Source organism: Narcine bancroftii, chromosome 2 (assembly GCF_036971445.1).
Source record: "Narcine bancroftii isolate sNarBan1 chromosome 2, sNarBan1.hap1, whole genome shotgun sequence".
In the NCBI taxonomy this organism is placed as follows: Eukaryota; Metazoa; Chordata; class Chondrichthyes; order Torpediniformes; family Narcinidae; genus Narcine; species Narcine bancroftii.
The window spans coordinates 50954016-50977792 of record NC_091470.1 but is presented as its reverse complement, the minus strand read 5'-3'; the positions used below and the strand labels follow the sequence as shown (position 1 = coordinate 50977792).

The 23777-nt window shown below is 42.0% G+C and overlaps 1 long non-coding RNA gene across 2 annotated transcripts in view; it reads right to left on the bottom strand.

Annotated features, from left to right (window-relative positions):
* The window catches only part of LOC138753529 (uncharacterized), a 92547-nt gene that overhangs the window by 12782 nt on the left and 55988 nt on the right, over positions 1-23777 (bottom strand). For both annotated transcript variants that reach the window (XR_011351223.1, XR_011351224.1), the window contains 2 exons: positions 20042-20169; positions 14579-14697 (listed from right to left, as the gene is read on the bottom strand). This is a non-coding gene — a long non-coding RNA (uncharacterized lncRNA). The remainder of the gene's footprint in view (positions 1-14578; positions 14698-20041; positions 20170-23777) is intronic.

Below are 23777 nucleotides of genomic sequence, written 5' to 3'. Positions count from 1 at the left end.
CTGTTGATGCAACTATCTATGGGTCCCACCCAGAACAGCCCTTGAGCAAATACTGGTCCAGCGTGCCACGCCAAGGCAATCCAAGAAAGAAAGAAAGCCACCTGAACACTTTAAGGACTATGTTCCATAGATATTATAAAGTTCCTTTCCATATTATAATCACTCAGTATACGTACCCTAATACTCACTAGTAGTCATGGGCCCAATGTAGTAATGGTAGTTACGGGAGGCCCATTCAACATTTATTGCTTGGGGCGGGGGGGTGGGAGGGGGAAAGAGTGTGGTGTATAAGCCCTCCCTGCTGTACATCATGATGCCCACTTCATGATGCCACCCCTATATATATTTAGTAGCCATGTTAGTCTGATGGTATTAAAGAATGAGAAAAGCACCACGCCTTCAAGTCTTAATTGTATAAGTGCATACACAACAAGATAATTGATTCTAAGTTCCCATCTGGAATGTCCCTTGGCTCAAAACTTGTCTCTCCCTCCCAGCCTGTTCTCTGGAAGCCGTTGACTTTATCTGTGGTGGTTTTCTCATAATTGATATTTCTAGATCGCTTGTAAACACAAATTTCTACACATTCTGTGGCAGCATTTTCCACTGATTCAGCACTTATTGAACGAAGAAATTATTCCCATCTTTGTCTTGAATGGCCAAATTTATATCCAGAGATAAATCCTGGTTCTGGAAGTCACCATTAATGGACACTTCTTTTCTGCATCCAGATTGATTTTAATCGGTCAGACATCAGGATTTTACGTTTCAATAAAGGCCACACTCAATCTTCCAAACACAACCAAATTTGCCCAAATATCCCAATCTCTTCAGAAGACAGACCCACAAATTCAAGAACCAGAATTGCCTTCTTAATAACCAGCTCTATCAGAATACTTATTTTCATCATCTGGTGTTCTTTTACCACCCAAGTGGATAACCTTACATTTTCCACATTGCACTGCAAATTGCCAAATCACTCTGGAGCCTCCTTGTACCCTTCTCACTGCTCAAATTCCATCAAGCTGTGTATAGTTCACAAACTGGGAGATATTATATTTCATTCTTTTGTATCATTAATATACAATAAAATCCCTATTATCTGGCACCTATGGGAATTGCAGATGTCAGAAATGCAAATTTTCTGGTTGACTGAGACTCACTCTTCCAATGCCTAACTAACACACCTGAATTAAGAATACACTGTTTAAAGGACAAAATACAGTGCAAAATATAAGTAATTTGAAAACAAAATCAGTATTGTCTTTAATTATGTAAAGTTCACTTTAATCAAGTAATTCCTGTGACTTTTATAAAATTTAAATTCGAATCCCGGTCGCTGGCACTGTAACAGTGTTGCATTAGTGCTAACCGTGCTGCCATCATAATTAACTCCCCTCCCCAAAGTTTACAGATAAAGCCTTACTAATATACTTAATACTAATAAAAATAAACACTCTTACTAGGCAGAGATAAGGAGACACTTTGCAAGAGTCGCGGTGGCAGCGAGCAGCATCAGCAGGATCTTCATCCTGGGTGCTGCAATTTCATTCCAACACAACTTTATTGAAACTTTTTTTCAAACTGCTGCTGGGGCTGGACATGACCGGCACACTTTTCTGGCTGAATGTTTGCTTCCACCTTCACCAAAACAACCTGACTCACCTTCACACAAATGTCCCGGCTAAGCCCTCGGCGCACCTTCCTTTCACTGACAACCTACTCCACCTCCACACAAGTGGCAACTGTGAAAAGAATGTGCACACATTGAGGGGCATGCTAGTTCAGTGGGGCAAACCTGCACATGGCCAATAAAGTTTCAGCATTCCCCCGCAGGGTCGATCTGCCCAGTCTTATTAATTTGAATTTTTTAATGTTTTTCCTCATTTTTTTTTGCCAGTTGTTTGAGTTCTGGATAATATATTCCAATTCATTGGGGTCCAAGCACTAGTCACTGCCTGACACCTGATTGCCCCATCACCAACCAGCTTTCTATTCATGGCACTATCCCACTAAACTTTGCACAGCACATTATTCTCTCATGAAACCTTGATAAAATCTTTTTTAACATTTAAACGTACCACATCCACTGGTTATGATCCATCCACCCAATTAATTACATCCATTTAAAAAATGAAAAATGTTTGTCAGCCATGATTCATTAGATATATATACAAAAGAGAGAAATGTAAAGAAAGAAATGTGAACGTAGTGACTTTTTTTTCTACAAATATCTACTAATAAATAATGTACACTGTAAATAGTGTAAGAGTCCTTAAATTGATTTTGTTGTTTAAGAGTCTGATGGTCGAGGGGAAGCAACTGTTCCTGAACCTAAAGGTATGACTCCTATGGCTCCTGTACTCACTCCTGGGTGGTGTGGATCCTTGATGATTGCTGCTGCTCTCTGATGGCAGTGTTCCATGTAGATTCTGTCAATGGTGGGGAGAGTTTTGCCTGTGATGTACTGACTTTGTCCACTACCTTTTTCAAGGCTTTTCAATCAGAGGTATTGGTGACCCACATGTCAGGCCATGATGCAGCTGGTCAGCACACATTCCACTAGACATCTGTAAAAGTTCGCCAAATTTTTCAATGTCATATCAAACTCCTGAGCAAATAAAGATATTGACATGCTTTCTTCACAATGACATTCGTGTGTTGGGACCAGGAAAGGTCTACTGAGATAGTAACTCCCATGAAGTTAAGTGTGTTCACCCTCTCTACCTCTGATCTTCCAATGATAAATTGATCATATGCCTCGTCTTTTCCCTTCTATAATCAGCTCTTTGGTTTTGGTGGCATTGAGTACAAGGTTATTTGTTAGTATACAATTTCAGCCAAGTTTTCAGTCTTTCTCCTGTGTGCTAACTCATCACCCTTTTTTATACAACCCACTGTGGTATTGTCAGCGAATTTGTAGATTGTGTTGTTAGAACCATAGAACATTACAGCACAAAAACAGGCCTCTTCGGCCCTTCTAGTCTGTGCCGAACCAATTTCTTTTGCCGAGTCCCACTGACTTGCAACCAGTCCATATTCCTCCATATCTCTCCCATTATGTACCTGTCCAAATTCCTCTTAAATGTTAAAATTAAACCCCAATTCACCACTTCAGCTGGAAGCTCATCCAGAACATTGATATAGATAACAAACAACAATGGTCCCAGCACTGATTCCTGAGTCACACCACAAGTCACCGGCCTTCAGTCCGAGAATAAATCATCCACTACTACTCTCTGGCTTCTCCCATCCAGCCATTGTCGAATCGAGTTCACTACTTAACCATGAATACCTTGCATCTGAACCGTCCTAACTAACATCCCATGTGGGACCTTATCAAAGACCTTACTGAAATTCACAGCCTTTCCTTCGTCAACCTTCCTGGTAACCTCCTCAAAAAACTCAATAAGATTGGATAATCAAAGCCATGTTGATTATCCATAATCGGTCAATGACTATGCAAATAATTGTATATCAGATCTTTTAGAATACCTTCCAATAATTTACCCACTAATGATGTCAGGCTCACTGGCCTATAATATCCAGGGTTATTTTTGAAGCCTTTTTAAACAATAAAACAATGTAAGCTACCATCCAATCCTCTGGCATCACACCAAAGGTTAAGGACATTTTAAATATTTCTGCCAGAGTCCCTGCAATTTCTACACTAGCCTCCCTCAAGGCCCGAGGGAATATCTTGTCAGGCCCTGGGGATTTATCTACCCTTATTTGTATTAAGACAGCAAGCACTTCCTCCTATTTAATCTGTATAGGTTCCATGTCCTCTCTGCTTGTTTTCATTACTTCCCATGACTCTGTGCCCTTTTCTACCAAACCACACAGTCAAAAGTGAAAGCAAGTAAAATGAGGGCTAAGAACAAGCCCTGTGATGCTCCGGTTACTGATAAAGATTGTAGAGGATATATGGTTACCAATCCTCACTGATTGTGGACTGGAGGCAAGGAAATCCAGAATCCAATTGCATGTATTTCCCCATTCCCAACATTAGACCAATCAGTTTATAACTGTTTTCTCTCTTTTTTTTTAACGTGAGATTTGCTTCCTTCCAGCTCAGTGGAATTGATCCAAGAAGGTCAGAATAAGATCCCCAAGACATCTATAATTTCTAGGGGCATTTCCTCTGGTACTTTGGGTTGCAGACCATCAAGCCCTCGAGATCTATTGGCCTTCAACCTCAATTTCTCCATGTACCATTTCCCTGCTAATACTGATTTCCCCTGAGTCATCCCATTCATTAGGCCCTAGATTCCTTAATGTTTCTGGGATGTTATTTGTGATCCCCTTTGTGAAGTGGTTTTTAACTGAACTGTTTCTCTGCAACACTATTCTCTGCACTTTTGTTTTATTTTGAACTACCCATTTCTGACATTAGGGGCCTATATTTGTCTTTAATCTTTTTCTTTACAGATATCTTTTTAAAGTTTTTGTGGTAAAGTTTTATGTTCCTTACAAGTTTACTTTCAGACTTTATTTTCCTCTTAATTAATCCCTTATTCTTTAGTCACAAGGTTCACTATTTTTTCAGGCTAATTTACAAGTCTTCTTGCATAAAAAACCATCTCTAAATTCCTTGTTAACCACAGTTGAACCACCATGACAATTTTATCTTCTCCCAGATGGGAACAAACATTCATCGATTCAGGTTCTATTGAACATTGTGAGAGAAGTAATTTTTCCTCATCTCGGTCTTTTATAAATGTTATTTTTTTTAATTTTAAATTTAGACATACAGCTTGGAAACAGGCCCTTCCAACCTACAAGCCCATGCCATCCGAATACCTAATTACCCTACAACACCCATAGGTCTTTGAAAGGTGGAAGGAAACCAGAGCACCCGTATGAAACCCCATGCAGACATGAGAATGTACAAACTTCTTACAGTGTCAGATTTGAACCCAGGTCATTGGTTTTGTAATAGCATTGCAATAACTTTTATGCTAATCATGTCACCCATTTTTTTAGATTTAGGCATACAGTACAGTAACGAGCCATTCCAGCAATCAAGCCTGTACTGCCAAAATACCTCAATTAACCTACAACCACTGTGCTAACCGTGTGCTTAAATGGGTGCTCCCCGATTGTGAAATTGTAACTCCCGATCCTGAATATTTTTATGATGGAAGCATCTTCCCAGCATTTACCTGTTAAGTTCCCAAAAAAATCTTGTATGTCTTAGCAAGATTGCCTCTCAGACTCCATTTGCTCAACTTGAATCACTGAAATGACTTCAATGATAATACATCTTTACTTCAATAATAGGACCAAAACTACATTGTAACACGACTGAATGCACTCAGAGACAAGTGAGGAATACAAACACGCTTTTAATAGCTTACAATCAATGACCAGTAGATACAATAATCCTCCGGTGAATCTGAGGTAAGTTGGGAAAACCAGGGTTTATTTTGAGGTAGGTGAGGGTGGAGCCAGGGGAGGAATTCCAGTTCATTGCATTCACCCCTTCCTTCAGAATTGAGTGGGTGAAAAACGGAGACCATTCATTCAAAGCAACTAATACTTTACAAGTCTGTCGGGAGGGGGGTGGGGCGGTATGGTAATTCTGGTCAAGCGTTGCAGTACTTGAGGACTTTGGGGTTCCTGAACTTCATGGACCCTCTGTGGTACTGGGTCAGTGAGTCTTGAGGGCTCCAGCTCAGGTCATGGGGTGGATTGGTCCACTTCCCGAGCAGTGTCCTCCAAGACCCTGAGTGGGGTACTCGGTACTTCCTGGTACGCATGAGGCATTGGATCCTCATTTCTGGCAGGTGTTAGGTCTCTGATTGAGATGATGTCCTTTCTGCCGTCAGGGATGCTACGTAGGCATATGTTGGATTGGCGTGCAGCAGGTGCATCCTTTTGATCAGAGAGTCCGTCTTGCTCCTCCTCACGTGCTTTCTCAGCAGGACTGTCCCTGGTGCCATTAGCCAAGACGGGAGAGTAGTCCCAGACATGGATTTCCTCTGGAATGTAAACATAAGCTCGTGAGGAGTTGCACTGGTCGCCATGCAGAGGAGTGACCTTATGGAGTAGAGTGCCATGGGTAGGACTTCTTGCCAGCACGAATATGGAAGGCCTTTGGTCTGGAGAGTCAATTTCACAGCCTTCCATACAGTCACATTCTCTTTTTCAACTTGTCCGTTCCTCCAATGATTGTAGCTAGTCATCCTGCTTGAGGCAATGCCCCTTACCAGCAGATACTGGTATAGCTCTTTGCTCATAAATGATGAGCCCTGGTCGCTATGGATATAGCTGGGATACCTGAACAAGGTGAAAATAGAATGCAAGGCCCCGATGAACATGGTGGTGATTGTGTCTGGGCAGGGGATGGCGAATGGAAAACGTGAATACTCATCGATAACATTGAGAAAGTACGTTTCCATTGGTAGAAAAGAGGGCGCCCTTGCAATCAACATTGAGTTGTTCAAAGGGGTGTGATGCCTTTATCAGGTGCGCTTTGTTGGGGCGATAGAAGTGCAGCTTGCACTCCACGCATATCTGGCAGGACCTGGTCATTTCTCTGGTGTCCTCAATGGAGTAGGGTAGATTGCGTGCCTTGATGAAATGAGCCATGTGGGTGATGCCTGAGTAGCAAAGCTCATCATGCAGTGACCGCAACTGGCCGGTGTGTCCAGAGGCACAGCTTCCTCTTGACAAGGCATCTGGAGATTCATTGAGAGTACCTGGCCTGTATGCTATGTCATAATTATAGATGCAGAGTTCTATCCTCCACCTAGTGATCTTATAAATCTTTATTTTGCTCCTTTTTGGATTATTAAACATAAATGCCACCGATCGCAGGTCAGTGAGCAGTATAAATTTTCTTCTGGTCAGGTAATGCCTCCAATGCCTGATAGCCTGTACAATGGCTTGAGCCTCTTTCCCTATTGATAAATTCCAAAACTCTTGGCCTTGTAGGGTGTGGAAGAAATAGGCCAAGGGTAAGGGTAGAGGCCAGGGCTATGTCAGAAGCATCACTTTCCACATTCATCCACCGCATGCATGCGATGTAGCTCTGAACGTAGTCAAACACCAGTTGGGCTTCAGCCGACAATGGGAAAGAGGTGGACTTTAAGAGGGGATGGACTTTATTTGTCCATTGGGCGTCGTAGGAGAAGAAGCCCAGGCACCTCCTCAAGGCTTTCAAGGTTCTCGGGATCAGAAGATCAAACAGGGGGCTCATTTAATCGAGGTCATGGCCAATGTCGCCATTCTCCACCACTTAGCCCAGGATCACCAGAAGTTTCATCTATAACACACACTTACTGATGTTCAGATCCTTGGCTGAATGGAAAAACCTCTGGAGGTTGGCATCATGGTCTTCCAGAGAGTGTCCACATATGGTGACATTGTTGAGATAAAGGAAGGTGGCCTTCGATCTGTACTCATCGACCATTTTGTCCATCTGTCTCTGGAAGACCAGGACCCCATTGTTGATACCAAAAGGGACCATCCAGAACTGATAGAGCCATTTGTATGCCTCAGATACTGTGTAAGGCCAATCCTCAGAATGGATCAGTAACTGATGGTATGCAGCTTTGCTCAATGGTTGAATAGACCCAGTACTGTGCAATTTCGTTCACCATGTCCGAAATTCGAGGGAGGTGTACGCATCCAGGAGTGTGAAATGATTGTTAGGCTATAGTCAATCACTAGCCTGGACTTTTTTTCCCCTTTCACAACTACCATCTGGGCTCTCCATGGGCTGTTACTAGGCTCAATGATGTTTTCTTTGAGCAGCCATGCGTCTTGGCTCTGATAAATTCCCGATCCCCCACACTATATCACCTGATCTTTGTAAGCTATTGGTTTGCAATCGGAAGTCAGGTTCAGAAACAGTGGAGGGGGATCGATATTTAGGGTGGAGAGACTGCATGTGGAGTCCAACTTTTTGGACCTTCTGTTCTGCACCGTGATTGGAGGGAGTGGGCCAAAGTACTCCATGGTCATACTTTTAAGGTGACATAGTAAGTCCAGACCTAGCAACACAGGAACACACAAATCCTTCAGTACATACAATCGGAACTTACAAAATTCCCCCCCCTCCCCAACTTTTACAGTTAGGTGTACTATACAATACCCCTGGATCGTCGTAGTGCGAAGCTAGAAAAATACGATAGTCCATCGGGTACATCTGATGTTCAGATCCTTGGTTGTATGGAGAAACCTCTGGAGGTTGGCATCATGGTCTTCCAGAGAGTGTCCACAAATGGTGACAATGTCGAGATAAAGGAAGGTGGCCTTCAATCTGTACTCGTCAACCATTTTGTCCATCTGTCTCTGGAAGACCAGGACCCCTTACTCTTCAGTTGTACTGCAAAGCCATTGCAGAGTTTATGAAGCTCTCAATGGAGCTAGTGTTCACTAAGCAATCAGTCAAATGTCTGTTTACCCTCACCTCCATCGTTGAGTTATTCAATTGGTGAGGTATTGCCTGATCCAGGATGACCGATGCTACTGCTCTGGAAACCCCGTCAATCTCCATGTTGATTTTGACTCTCTCCTCTTGGCCAGCAGGCAGACAAAATGGCATCAACCACAAAGCACGACAAAATGGCCTGTCTCCATCTTGATCCGATGAAGGACTAGGTGGCGCCCCGACCTCGAGGTGTGGCAATATTCCAATTACACCAATTAACCTACAAACCCCTGTACGTTTTGAACAGAAACCAGAGCCCCCAGGAAAAACCCATGCAGACACGAGAAGAATGTACCAACTCCTTACAGACAGTGCTGGATTTGAACCCTGGTCCTGATTACTAGCACTGTAACGGTGCTCTGCTAACCATTATGTTAACCAGTGTTGCCCTAGATCCCACAGTTAATGAAGGCTATCACACCATACGGCTTATTATTCTTCGTAATGTGTGTTGGTTTGCTGTAATGGACAGACAGTGTCCACCACTTGGTGGCACTGCTGCATTCCTGTTCGGAGGACACACTACCTGCCAATCAAGGTCAAAGACTCACCCCAAGCCATCAAGGTGACCCTTGTGATTGGCCCACCTAAATCATCAGGTGCTGCAGTCCAGGCAGCCTGCCCAGATTCAGCACTGACCTTCATCCAATTGGACCAGGTGAATCACCTCGGCTGATCCCTGCTGAGCCCCAGCACTTGGCTTTGAGCCATTGGCCACAGCAGCCAACGGGGCCCAGTCTGCCCTGAGTGATTGACCCCCCCCACCCCCCACCCCCCCAGTATTGCCTGCAGAACTATAAAGGACCATGTTCCCCTTTGTTCTGCCTCTTTGGACTCCTCATGGCACGTAAGTAGCACCTTTCACACTGGGTTGGGGTGAGTCCCGAGGTTAGGTAGCAAGAGTTGTGTCTGTACCGGTCAAGGGGTGGGGGCACGTAGTATCACCTTGATCCTGACTATTGAAAGTGAATGTTCATGTAATTTGTCCCAGTCTTCTCTTGGTTCCTCCCTCGTTATCCAAAATGCACAATTATCCCTTGCGTATTATGTGTGTATGTGTGCATAGGTTTGCCTAGCATATTTACCCTGTTGTCCCGTTTGCATCCCTGAAATAAACGCATGCTTTGTACCTCAACTTATCTGGTTCTTAACCTGTGGGACCTACATGAACCCAAATTACATTCGCCAACGTGAGATCCCATCTGCACAGGCGCAGCCATTACATCCGTTGACTTGGGAGGAGCAGCAGGCGTTTTTGGCGCAGGAGAAAAAGGCCCCGAAGTAGCTCTCCGGAGGCGGAGGTATATCGGAAAAGGTCCGGGACAACTGGTGGGAGGTTCCCAGGTCCTGATGAAGGGCTGCGACAGAGGCCAGGCGGCAAGAGCCCAAGGAGGAAGGCCTCCAAGAGCCCCCATAGTGCTTCGTTAGCGCCAAAAATCCAGCAGGCCTGCCGGGGTGCAGTGTCCCAGCTGAGGAGCAGCAAGGCCAATCTACCTCTGTGGGGATGGGATTGGGCGGCAGTGGTCTACCTTAATTGAAGGTGGGGCCTGAGGCTAGCTGCACTGACCTAGCTCCGTTGAAGTTTGGGTTTGCAAACAATAGCTGCGATACCAATCTACCTCTGCTGGAGGTGGGATCAGGCAACAGAGATCTACCTTCGCTGAAGGTGGGATCCAAGTCTGGATGCACTGACCTGGCTTAGTGGAAATCGGGGCCTAAAAAAGCAAGCAGTGATACCATTATGCCACTGCAAGAGGTGAGCTACATGAAATGATTGGACCTCAGTATATCGGGTGGGAGCTGCGCATGTGCGGATGGGATCTCACACAAGCGCAGGTAGGACCTGAGCCAAACTTAACACGTCATGTAGCAAAGCTGCCCACTCGACAGATGAGAATAACCAGAAAAAGCCGAAGAAGGGAGTGGTCTCTGCACAATGGGCACCCACTCGATCGGGGTCCGAGAGTAAGGCCTGCCAGACAGCAGAGACCTCAACCAGCAACAAAATTTTAAGTCGTCTGGTCAACTTGGAGGAACTGGTGATGGCCATGATGAGTAAGTTTCCTACACCATCAGAGCAGGGGTAGGACATTTATAATACATGGGAAGATGATGAAGGGCTGATAATGGAGGTCGAGTCACCTAAATCCCCACTCACTGCTCAGGCCAGCCACGAGGAGAATATACCAGCTATTTCCGAGGTTTGCAGTACCGAAGGGTATTGGCCAGCTACTAGAGGATGATATTGCGGGGTCTATAACATATATGGCATTGAATGCTTTTCAGAAGATGGTACTAGAAGAATCCATCAAGAAGTACCCCTGCCCTGTTAGTTGCCCTCTGTTGGAGGTGCCTAAGGTAAACCCCACGATATGGGACAATTTAAAGGTCCCCAGAAGGGCAAAAGACATGAAATTGCAAAGACTACAGGGGTCATTGGTTAAAGGTATCACTGCATTCGCACAAATTCTCTCACACGATTTATCGGAGACCCACTGTTATCCCATGCAAACTCTGAAATGAATGCCTTCAGAAAGGAGCTGATCAAGTCCAACCTAAATGTAAGTAAGATATGTTCATTTGTGCACGCCATCCAATCCTGTAATGAAATTTCTATATGGTAACGATCTCAGCAAACAGGTGAAAGATTTTAATGAGCAGCAGAAGGCAGCAGCTGGCATGGTCAGAGGTTCGAGAACACAGGCAAGAGAACCTGTTATGTTTCACCCTTATCGCAGGATTGCGGGTGAATTTAAGCAGGTTGTCTGAGGCGGTTTCCCACTCCAAGTGGCTACAGCCAGCTGGTCTCTTTTTTTTTAAGGAAACACCCTCAGTGGAGACAGCGGCAGCAGAACTTTCCCACTCAAAGTGCTTCGCGGAGGAGGGCCCAGAATGCACCAGCCCATAGACTAGGCGGGTTGAGGAAGTGAATGCTACGCATTTACAGTCGAGTACTCTTGATAATTGCAAGACTTTAAAGGTTGACGGTTGATTAACGCTACTCTATGACAGATGGTGTAATATTACCACTGATATTTCTATTTGACAGACAGTGAAGGGATATAAAATCAAATTCCCTCCGATAAGGAGGAAGGGTCTATATACATATATGCGCAGACCACATCTGACTGAGGCTGTGCATGCCGAGATCATTGTGTTAAAAAGGAAAACGTTATTGAACGTTGTTGCCATGAAAAACATGAGTTTGTATCAAACATCTTCATGCGACCCAAAAGAAGTGGCAGCTTAGAGTGATACTGGATCTATTGGATCTTAACAAATACATCTTCTTCAGGCATTTTAAAATGGATAACATGTATTCTGTGCTGCCTATGTTACATAAGGGCTATTACATGGCCTCAATAGATTTACAAGATGCATATTATTCAGTCGCAATCTGCCCACAGCACAGGAAGTTTCCTGGAAGGGAGAGCTATGGCAGTATAAGGCTTTACCAAATGGGCTAAGCTCAGCGCCCAGGGCATTTACCAAGTTATTGAAGCTGGTGTTTGTCAAGCTCCAGACAGAGAGAAACGTGGTAATGGGTTACCTAGACGATACTCTTATTGTGGGCAGATCGTTTGAGGAAACAGAAAGGGCAGTAGCAGCCTCCTCGAGATTATTAAGCCATGTGTGGTTTCTTATACATCCCGAGAAATCACTGTTGGTGCCTACCAAGTGGCAGAGATCAGGACTGCCTGCAGAGAGCTCATGACAGATTGTCATCTCTCCATAAGAAAGGTGGCCAGGTTGATTGGGAAACTGGTGGTGGCTTTCCTGGCAGTACAACATGGCCTGCTAAATTAAAGGTTCCTGGAAAGGGACAAAATATCTGCTCTTAAGGCAGCCAGGGGCATTTTGACAGGCCCATGAGGCTAACTAGAGAGGATCGAGCTCAGAAAGGTGGACCTGGAGATCAGGTCAGATGCCAGTGGTGAAGGTTGGAGAGCCATGCATCTAAAGGTCTCTACTGGGGGCAGATGGATGGACATTGAGCCCAGGGAGGCCTCTAAATCAGGCATAAATTATTTGGAAATGCTAGCAGAGTCTTTCTGTGCGAGGGAAGCTGACATTCATATACTGCTGAGGTTAGATAACATTTAAGCTATGGCCTACCTCAATAATATTGGAGGTCTTAAATCTCCTTCCTGTAACAAATTAGCCATTGAGACTTGGCACTGGGGCATTCAGAGAAGCATTTGGGTTACCTGCCGGGTCGGATCGACATACAGGCGGACCTGATGTCCAGGAAATTCAATGATAGCACTGAATGGACTCTGGGTAAGAAATATTTTAAACTGCAAGCAGACACCTTTGGCCGGAGAGTGATTTGTTTGCATCCAGGGTTAATGCCCATGTTCCGAGGATCGTGTCCTGGCAGCTGGATTCCCAAGCAGAGGGTGAGTGATGCCTTTACCCTAGACTGGTCAAAATTTAACTTTTATGCATTCCCCCTGTTTGCTTGGTGGCAGTGACTGAATAAGGTACAGGAAGACGATGCCTCAGAATTGCTGGTAGTGCCTAATTGGCCTTCCCAAAGTTTGTTTCCCGTACTCCTGAGACTTATGGTGGGGACTCCGTTGATATTCACGAAAATCAGAGGTCTGCTAATCCAAACGGTGTCAAAGATATCTCATCCATTGTCTCACTTAAGTCTGCTAGGTTGCAGAATCGGAGAGCTAGGATTGACATAAATGCTCTGCAGCCTAGAACTCTGCACATCCTGTGGGCATCTTGGAGAAGGTCTACACAGAAACAGTATGCCTCCTATGTGGGGAAATGAAAAAGGCACTGTGCACAAATCAGACTGAATGAACAGTCAGCCTCTATCGAAGGCGAACTGAGTTTTCTAACTGTTATGTTCTATGTGCAGGGGGGCCCGCTGCAGTGCGGTGAATACAGCAAAGAGTGCATTGGCTGCTTTCTTGATGCTCCAGGACTCTGAGCATGTGATGTTGAGATGATGAACCACCCCCTGATCAAAAGATTTATGAAAGGAGTATTCCACTTTGTCCTCCGGTACCCTGATATAAGGATATTTGGGACGTAAAGATTGTTTTGGACCATCTGAGGCTACTGTCACCAACTTCCAGTTTGGACTTATGTAACCTGTCCCAATGCTGATAATGCTGGTGGCCTTGACATTGGCCCAGAAGGTACAAACTTTGTCTCACATTCATATGAACTATATCTGTTGGGAGGAGGACTGTGTAAGCATTCAAATTACAGAGATTTTGAAACATAACAGGCAAGGGAGAGTTGCGACAGATTTTTCATTGTATGCATACGGAGAAGATGAAAGATTATGTGTTGGATTGTTTAAAAAGATACACTGCATGTACAAAACATATTAGACTAGATGAGAAATATCTCTTTATATGCTATAAGAAACTGCATCAACAGGCCACCCTCCCCACCCCCACCCCCCATGACATATGCGCTCAATGTGTAAAAGATTGTTGGGAAAAAAACACGCACAATTTAAGAAGACATACGCGCACAATGTATAAAAGACTGTAGGAAAAATGCACACAATTTTACAAACGTGTGCAATGTATAAAATACCATGGGAATATCTACCACAGTGGGCTTGAAACTATTCAAACTTAGGACAGATCAGCTTGTCATTATTCCCTAAACAATAGAGTATAACTATTTACATAGCATTTACATTGTATTCGGTATTATAAGTAACCTTGAGATGATTTAAAGCACAGGTATGCTGACAGCTTCATTGGCCATCCTGTGAAATATAATTGCACTAATATTAAAGCCACCAAACTGATGCACGCATGCAGGCATTAATTTCACTAATGACACCCGGTTGAGCAGATTGGCCATTCACACTGTAGCCGAGTCAACTCTGAGTCAACTCTGAGTCAACTCAGCCGGGCTCTGATACAACCCCCTATCAAGTATCAGAGCACGGTTGATTCTTACCCCCCTCCCCCCTCCCACACCCAGTTGGGAGCATTCACACTGCCAGGTGACCACTAAATTGCCTGGTTCAACCCACATTATTTGGCAGTGTGAAAGGGGCTAATGAGTTACCATTATTGTCACCTGCCACCCCTTAGAAAGAGAATCCCTTCAGAGTCACTAAGCGACCGTAGATTTTAGTTTAAAAACACCTCTAACCGGATGCTTAATATCTGTACAGAGCTGCCAGCATTAGGACTGTGCCTCTGTTCTCTTCGGTCCACTCCACCGGTAGCACTGTTGGTGCATAACTCCAGCAGCACTGCCAATTTTCCATCCTTGAAGAAAATTAGAAACCAGATAATAAAGTAATATTGGAATAAGGCCATAATAGTTATTATTAAAGCAATGTCAGTGTCAGTGACCAGCTTAAATGTCCCTTGACTCAGGCACAACAAAGGCTTATATGACATTACACAAGATATCGTGGTCTTGGAAGTGACAACACAAGGCTCTGCTCCTTCTCATATTCCTCAAAGGGATTGAGTCTAACCAAATCAAACCTTTATTGATCGTAACATTTTTGCTGGACTAAGTCACTAAGAAAAGTATGGGAGCACACTTGGAAGCATTCAAGCCAAATCATCTTGCACCATACAAAAAAAGTATTGAGTGGCAATGGTTGTCTACATCCTATTTAAAAGGATTTCAAGACGACAGAAAACCTTTACCCGCTCTTTAGCCTAAAGCTCAAGGCAAAAGTTGCTCTGACAGGTTGGACAAATTTTGTTTCATTCTGCAAGCCTGTGGAGTATGGCTAGCTGTAGTTATTGAAGCACTGATAGCAAACACAGCAAAATTAATGAGTCAACTGAGCCTCAGATAGTTTTGGGAAGAGGAAACAGAAGTTTGCAGTGCAGAGAAAAGTTGATGCCAGTGTCCTTATCTCCCCCTAGAATGCTGATCTATAAATGGACTGTAGTCTGCTAATTTAGCACACAGCACAGAGAGCCACGAATAAAAGGAGTCTAAAAATAGCTCTGTTCTCTCAAGTAGTCATTGTTTTACTCCTATGAGACATTTTTCCAAAAGGAAGAATCCCAAGGGGAACAATCACAACACTTCCTGGATGCCCACATTTAGCCTTTTCCAAGCTACAAGAATCAGAAGTCTGCTGTTTCCGAATAATTTTGAAAAAGTAGCAAATGCTAAAACGAGCCAAGTGTTCCCATTATTAAATGGTTCACTCTAGTTTCAGAGCATTTTTTAATTCCCACCCCCCCTTCAAAAAAAAAACAGATGTTCTTCTCTGCAAAAAATGTTGCAACTTAACTCGGGCAACTCGGCACACAGCTGCAGGTAAGTTGGAGCTGTGCCAATTCCTCAGCCTGCCCAAATAACATAATAACCTCAGGCTCCAGAAACACGATACTCCTGATTTTCATCAGACATAGGAGGAGAGTTGTGATGGTGGGGAGAGAGTTGGGAGTGAAAAGGTTGGGGGGGGGGGGGAGGAAAGAGGGTAAATGACCAAGGACTGTCAAGATGTTCATCCAATTTTGCTGCTTGAATTGACACAAGGTTCCTGCCTTTTTGGAGTTATGCCCACAAGGTGGAAATAGAGCTCTATTGTGTAGTTTCTGCTAATTTGCCCCAACATCCATTGCTTTATTAACATCACAAAAAAAGTGCTCTTTTCCTGCTAAAGACCTGGCAAATGAAGCATAGGGAAGCTCTCAGTTTTGTATGCACAACTTCAGAGACATTCTTTTCCTGTTTGCATGAGATAATTTCTGTGATTTTTAACTGACTTCTTTCCCCTTCACCCTGCTCCACCATTCCTTGAATCAAACTTAAAGCCAAATTACATATTTCAATTCAAATGCATCCAAGCTTTCAGGAATATCCCTCATAAAAGTGAGAGGGTAAAGGATCCTTGTCATTAAAACCACAATCATTTTCTGTCAAAGTTAATTACTATTTGCTGAGCAAAACATCTACAACCAAGTGACAGTGAAAGGTTGCCTTTAGGGTTTGTAATGTAGCTAAGTGTAATCGGAGACTAAAATATCCATGTTATTTTAGAGCAGCATTTTTTTAAAAAACCTCAAATGAAACAATCAACAAGGCTTTGTGAAGAATCCAAGTAAACACTCATTCCTCCCCAAAGGAGAAATTTCACTTTCTCAACATCAGAACATAAAGCTAAAGTACATGCAATGAAAATAAAGTGCCCAGAAAATCTGAAGGATAACAGCTTACTGCAAAAGCACACTTCTTAACTTAGTTGCTAGTTTTATTATAAATTTTATAAAACTGACCTAGCAGCAGTGATGATTTATGCAAAAAAAAAGGCCTCCTTTTAAAACTAAGCATCAAAAGTTTTGAAGTTACACACCCTACTATCTTATTCCGTTCTTGAGTCTATTATTGTGAATTTATGCCTTCTGGCAATTTTTTCATATTAAAAACACTATATATATGTACAGGTGTATTCAAGTTGTAATAATATTAACTGCTAGCTTACCAAGAACAAACATTTAAAAACAATGAAATAAATTGATTTCTCTTTGTGAAAATCAATTATTACCAAGTGACCTTCTGCAGTAACCAACAGTGTCAGTATTAGTAATAGTTCAAAGGGCAACAACTTTATCAGCGATGACGGGAGTCATTTTTGGTTTTTTTAATCTAAAATTAAACTGGATGCATTTCTAATTTTCACACATTTGTATTGAATTGGCACTCATTTTCACCTATTAAAACATTGCAATTTTCATTGTATTGGTGCTGCCATCCATCATTTTTCTTTACCTCAACAGGAAACAGTTTCAACAGCACATTGTACTTTTGTGAATTTTGTAAACTGCAGCAGTATCTCCATGGTGAATTGGGGACACAGAAATAACCTGTGTAAACTTATTTCCATATCAAAAATCCATTACCCGCATCGCTCAACATTTTGAAGACATGGACAATGCAAAGGATTTTATTTCGTCCACTTACAAAACTTGATTCATTTCATTTATCACTTTTCCTCTGTGATGATTATCTCTATTCACTCAGCTAGGTAAAGCAAATAGTTTTAAAATTACTTTAACTTAAGTAGTACAGCTGCTTAAAGCACTCATTTTAGTCTCCAGGCACCTCATTTTAACTTTTGAGTTTTTTTTAAATGATGGAATGTAGCCATTTACGTGACCTTTTGTTCCTCCCTCAGAGGAAGACTGGTGACAGGTAGATTTATTAAGAGTTTGTTATTGTAAATTCCAGATCTTGTGATTATCTCAGATTGAACTTCTGGAGCTCTTTCTGACATTCTGGTATTAGTTCAAATATATTTTAATGTTTGTTCTCACCTCTCTTTGACCCTATTATAAATACATCTCATATGACAAATGCCAAGTAAATTTTCAATGAATATAGTTTTCTTAGTAATATGAAATTTAACCATGAAAGCACTTCTTCAAACTCATTGCTGGAATTCCATAGAAATGATATTTTGTCCAAAAATGTTGAAGAGTTGAATGTGTGCAAGCTATTATTTGGACAGTGTTAAAAATGCTCTTCACCTGTGGTTGTGATACATTCTGAATTAAATATTTATTTTAATTTAATTTCAATAGAAAGCAAAGCAGAAGATGCAAAGGGAAAATAGTTAAACTAGAACTTCAATGTCATCTTCTGTTGGGAAAATGGAACATTTTAATCCACTTCTATCATTTTATTGCTCTAGACTGCCTAGATCTATTTATAATTTAGGATGAAAAGTTACAATGAACAGAAAACATCTGTTGATCATAACAGAACTGAATGAGACACACCCTTTTGAATTGTAACTTTTGTATATTTTAAATCCAATCTAAATAATAGACTTCATCATTTCTTGCAGTTTTATTCCATATAAAGCCTACAATAAATATAGTTAACCTTTGCTTTTGAGTTAACAGATATTATTGAGTTTCTATTTAAATGAATAACATTTCAAAAACATTAATTATCACTTCGCTTTGAGGCCATGGGAGGGGAGCTCTTCAGAGGTGTGTTACATAGAAACATAGAAGATAGGAGCAGGAGTAGGTCATTCGACCCTTCGAGCCTGCTCCGCCATTCAACGAGATCATGGCTGATCTTAAAGTTCAGTACCCCGTCCCCGCCTTCTCTCCATAACCTTTAATAGAAACATAGAAGATAGGAGCAGGAGTAGGTCATTTGACCCTTTGAGCCTGCTCCGCCATTCAACGAGATCATGGCTGATCTTAAAGTTCAGTACCCCGTCCCCGCCTTCTCTCCATAACCTTTAATACCCTTATACTGCTTTACTTTATTTCATTACGTCATTTTCTCACATTTCAAGACAATAATGATCAAATAAATTAGCTCAAGATACATAGGCCCAATCACCTTCATTACCAACTCTAATATTGGTATTGAAAAGTGTTAAACTTAATTATGTTTCAGTTTTAGATATTATGCCTCTGGATTTAAGTTAATTTTACTGTGTTCATAATGTTATACAAACCAGATTCCTGGCCATTCCCAGGGATCTTATGGGACATTTCAAAGACGGCAGCAAAACCTGTGCATGATGTATTGATGTGGAATGGCACAGTGGGGTGGAGCTTGGGTGTAGTAGAGAATAAACCCAACTCTACTCTGATAGCCACTCCATGCTCATCCAGCTGATAAACTCAGAATAGAATTGAGAAGCAGTTCAAAATTAAAGCAGTTAAAAAAAATATAAACTCAAAGAAAAAAACAAAAGATGAATTACCAAAACACTTCCTGCTGTTCCTGTATGGACTTGTGCAAGTGTCAGGGAGTTTCTCCAAATTCAAGCTCAGCAAATGGCATTTAGGGAATACTGGGAGAGCAGCCAGAAAACCTAGACTTTTTAGGTTTGCACAAGAATTCCACATACTGTAGAACTTACTTTCCCAGCTCTCATCTGATCACACTTATGAAAATTTATTGTGGGAAAATTTGGCCATCTAGTCATGTTGACATTACAAAATGTCTACAATTAAACTCCACCATTGGGGTAAATGTTTAGTAACTTCCTAATGTTGTGAATGACACTACATTCATCCAATTTTTTTTCTATCAGAGGGTAGACTAGTTTCAAGGACTATGCTTTTCTTTCATTGTAAGAAATATTAATATACAAGGAATCTCTTCAGAACTCAAAATAGTCCAAGTGCATAAATTGAGATACTTTAGCAAGTTGACCAAATTCAAATCCCATTTGATTAAGTGTTGGATTTGCCCTTTCATTCTTTAAACATTCCTCTTTTCAGAAAGCTGGTTTCACTTATAAACAAGACTTTTTTCCACTGCTGTGTAAGCATTTCAGTGATCTCAAGGTCACCTTGCACCCTCTTTGTCCTGCAGCCCATATCGTTAATCACCCATTAATGACCAACAGTCTATTACAAAAATCTCAGAAAGCACGTTAAAATTAGATGATGTTTTCTACTACTTTTTTGTGCACAGATGTGTACTTCAAACATCTTTCACCAATGAAAGCTTTCTTTATGATGTAATAATTCCTTTAATCTGTTTAAAAAGAGTGATGTTTCCATCCTATGTTTCGGATTAGTGAGTGACTATTAGAAAGGAATCCAAGGCAAGGGCTAATCTGATAATTACATTAAGAAAATAGTATGGTAGAACTAAACTTACCAGTTTAGGCATTTTGTATTGAATCTTTTAATTTCTCCATTGTAACACATCTCTCTCCCTTCTTCTCATTTATGACCCATAAAGCACATCCAAGGAGTGGGTATCACATCTGCGATCAGGAATCAGACCTGTGTAAATCAAAGGAACAAATTTGCTCTGTAATCTGTATTTGCAATGGAATATGCCACAATGTTGTTTGTAAATAAAGCAAAGAGATATTGCATACAATGTCAGTAAAATGATACATTACGCAACACTCTTTTCTAAAATTATCGACCAACAAAACGGGAGTTTCATATAGAATGATCTGCTGCTGAGAATAGTGTAATTAATATAGAAGGCAACATAATTTTAGACATGTTGGATCAAGCCATACATCCATTCTAGACCCCCACCCCCACCCCCCTCCCTCCCAAGACTGTGATGGGATACAATTATTGGGTGTAGAGAACCGAGTGAATATTATAGATTTAGGTTTTATACAAGCATTTGATACAACAGTTTAATGATACTATAGCATCTATAAGACCCCATGAAATTAAAAGCAAAATAACAAATTGGATTGCGAACTAGCCAGTGTATGGAAAACAAGTTTGGTTGAAAACAGTGTTATTTTCAGGAGATGGATAAATTTTGAATAAATATCAGGAGAATAATGTCTAAGATATTTTATTGTCATTATCTACAGAAAAATAAAAGCAGTAAAAGACAGCAATGGGCCATTCTGTCCCTCATCATTTATAACTGATCCTTTGCTTCACCACCTTCTTGCACTAATCCCACACCCCTTGATATCTGAAAAAAAATTAATTATTCTCTGTACTGAATGTATCAACAGCTCAATGGCAGACTCCATCTCAATGGCCCTCCACTCTGTATTACATCATCCAGACCAGAGGAACTGCTACATCAGGCTGCTGTTCAAATATCGAGCTGCAGTCAACACCATCATACCAGCAAAACCTATGACCAAAAATACCTCTGTTCAAACCTCTACAACTAGATCCTCAACTTCTTCGTAGATAGACACCAATCAGTGCAAATCAGTATCAGCTCCTCCACATTGCCCATCAACACAGGGGCACTCCAAAACTACATGTTTAGTCCCCTTCTCAATTCCTTGTACATCCATGATTGCGCAGCCATGTTCAGATCCAATTTATTCTATAAATTCATTGATTACCCTACTAGTCTGCCAAATAACTGGAAATGATGAGTCAGAATACAGGATGGAAATCAAGAACCTGGTTGGATCTTGCTCTCAACATTAAGGCCAAAGATCTTATTGTGGATTTTAGGAAGGAGAGGCTGAGGGACGCATCTGTCCACATTGATAGGAATGAGGTGGAGAGTATTATTTCCTTCAAGTTCCTGAGAGTTAATACTCAGAAAAACTTTCCTGGAGTCAGCACATTGAAGAAGGCACACTAACTCTTTGACTTTGTAAGGAGTCAGAGTGAAGACTCAATCAAGCTTCTACATTTGTACTGTGAAAGGTATGGTGACCTGTTTTATTGCAGCCTGGTTTGAGAATTCAACTGCCTAGGAACACAGAAGTAACAAACAGACAGGTCCGTCACAGGCTCCGACCTCCCATTCATAGAATGCATATGTGAGGCACTGCCTTAGGAAGGCACACAAAGTCAGAGAGGACTCCATCACCTTAGTCACAACTTCTTCTCACTGCTGCCTTTGGGCAGAAGGTAAAGACCAGCATTTTTCGGTTCAAGAACAGTTTCTTTCCATCAGCTCTTGATATTACATGAGTCAGGGACTGCTCTGACACCACAAAAGGACCGACTGCACTATGCAAAGTCACTTTTTTGCATGCAGATTACTGTGAATACTTATTATCCATCTGTATCTATATTTTGCATATCAGTGAAGACTCAATCAAAATATTATTGACTTTTTAATTATTCAGTGTTCTATTCTAGAAATGTTATTGGTTAGAAATTATGACACTGTAGTCGCAGCTAATTCTAGCCTTTGCCTCAATATGGAGGACAGAAAGGAAGATACATGAATTATGACAATGAGAGCATTTGAGGGGGATGGCAAGAAAGGAAAGGGAATTGAGGAAAATAGGATGGTTGATGGGGAAGGGAATGATTAGTTGAAAATGATTGGTGCAAATATTTATGAGGAGGCAGGTACAATGAGAAGTTGTGAGGTGGAATACTTCATTGGTGTAGGTTGCAGTTGTGTTTGGCGATTAGAAAAGTCTGTTAAAAAGATCATGGCCAGAGATGATCTCAAAAGGACTGGTATGGCATAAAGAAGATTCGAGAAGAAGGAAAGTAGAGTGAAGCATAATTTAGGGAGAATGACGGTGAGTGGATCGTTGGATCACAGAGAAGGCATGGCAAGTTGCTCAATGAGAAGGTAGATAATGGCAGAAGGACGCAGGAAAAGGCTAAAGGGACGTTGGAAGGATTGCATGAAACATAGGATGGGAGGTAAGGGATAAACTCACTGAGAATGTTAAGAGGAAACAGGCATATGAATAAATCAAGCTGAAATAGTCTATACTGCAAATTCTCCAGCACCAGCTCAGGTAAATTAAGCAGGAATAGGCCTTGACCTTCTCTGCAAATGTGGTTTATAATTGTGTATGTGCAGTGTTCGGGTGGTGGGGGGGGGGGGGGGGGGAGGGACACATGCATGACAACAGCTGTGTCTACTGATTCTACTGCAATCACCTCTACAAATTCATGTCCCAAATGTAAGGAATATCTCTCTCTACAGATTAGAGAAGTACAGAGTGCCCTATACATTTAGTGACCAGATTTCTGATAAAATTTAATCTCATTGTATCTTGTTATACAATGTTTTCAGTCCAATGCCCACCTGAAGCTTCAAAATGGTTGCAAAGTGTATTCGATAGAATAGAAGAACAACGGATCACTATTTGAAAGGCAACAGAAGTAACTCCAAACATTCCAAACTAGAAAATGACAAGCACTCAAGAAGATACTTAAATGTGAAAAGACTTATTGTTTTGCTTGTTTGAATATTTTCATTTTTAAATGTTATTTTTCCCCAATATAAAACACAACAGTCACGGGGGATACTTTTAATTACCTCCGTTTCATTCAATCCCAATTGTCAAACCATCTACTCCAGCAGGGAAGTATTTTGAAGATTAAAATAAGAATCAGCAAACTATTTTGGAACAATGACACTGTAGCGACACTGTAGCGACACTGTAGTGACACTGTAGTGACACTGTAGCAGCACTGTAGTGGCACTGTAGTGACACTGTAGCAGCACTGTAGTGACACTGTAGCAGCACTGTAGTGGCACTGTAGCAGCACTGTAGTGGCACTGTAGCAGCACTGTAGTGGCACTGTAGCAGCACTGTAGTGGCACTGTAGCGGCACTGTAGCGGCACTGTAGTGACACTGTAGCAGCACTGTAGTGGCACTGTAGCAGCACTGTAGTGGCACTGTAGCAGCACTGTAGTGGCACTGTAGCAGCACTGTAGTGGCACTGTAGCAGCACTGTAGTGGCACTGTAGTGACACTGTAGCGGCACTGTAGTGACACTGTAGCAGCACTGTAGTGGCACTGTAGCAGCACTGTAGCAGCACTGTAGTGACACTGTAGCAGCACTGTAGTGGCACTGTAGCAGCACTGTAGTGGCACTGTAGCAGCACTGTAGTGGCACTGTAGCAGCACTGTAGTGGCACTGTAGCAGCACTGTAGTGGCACTGTAGTGACACTGTAGTGACTAC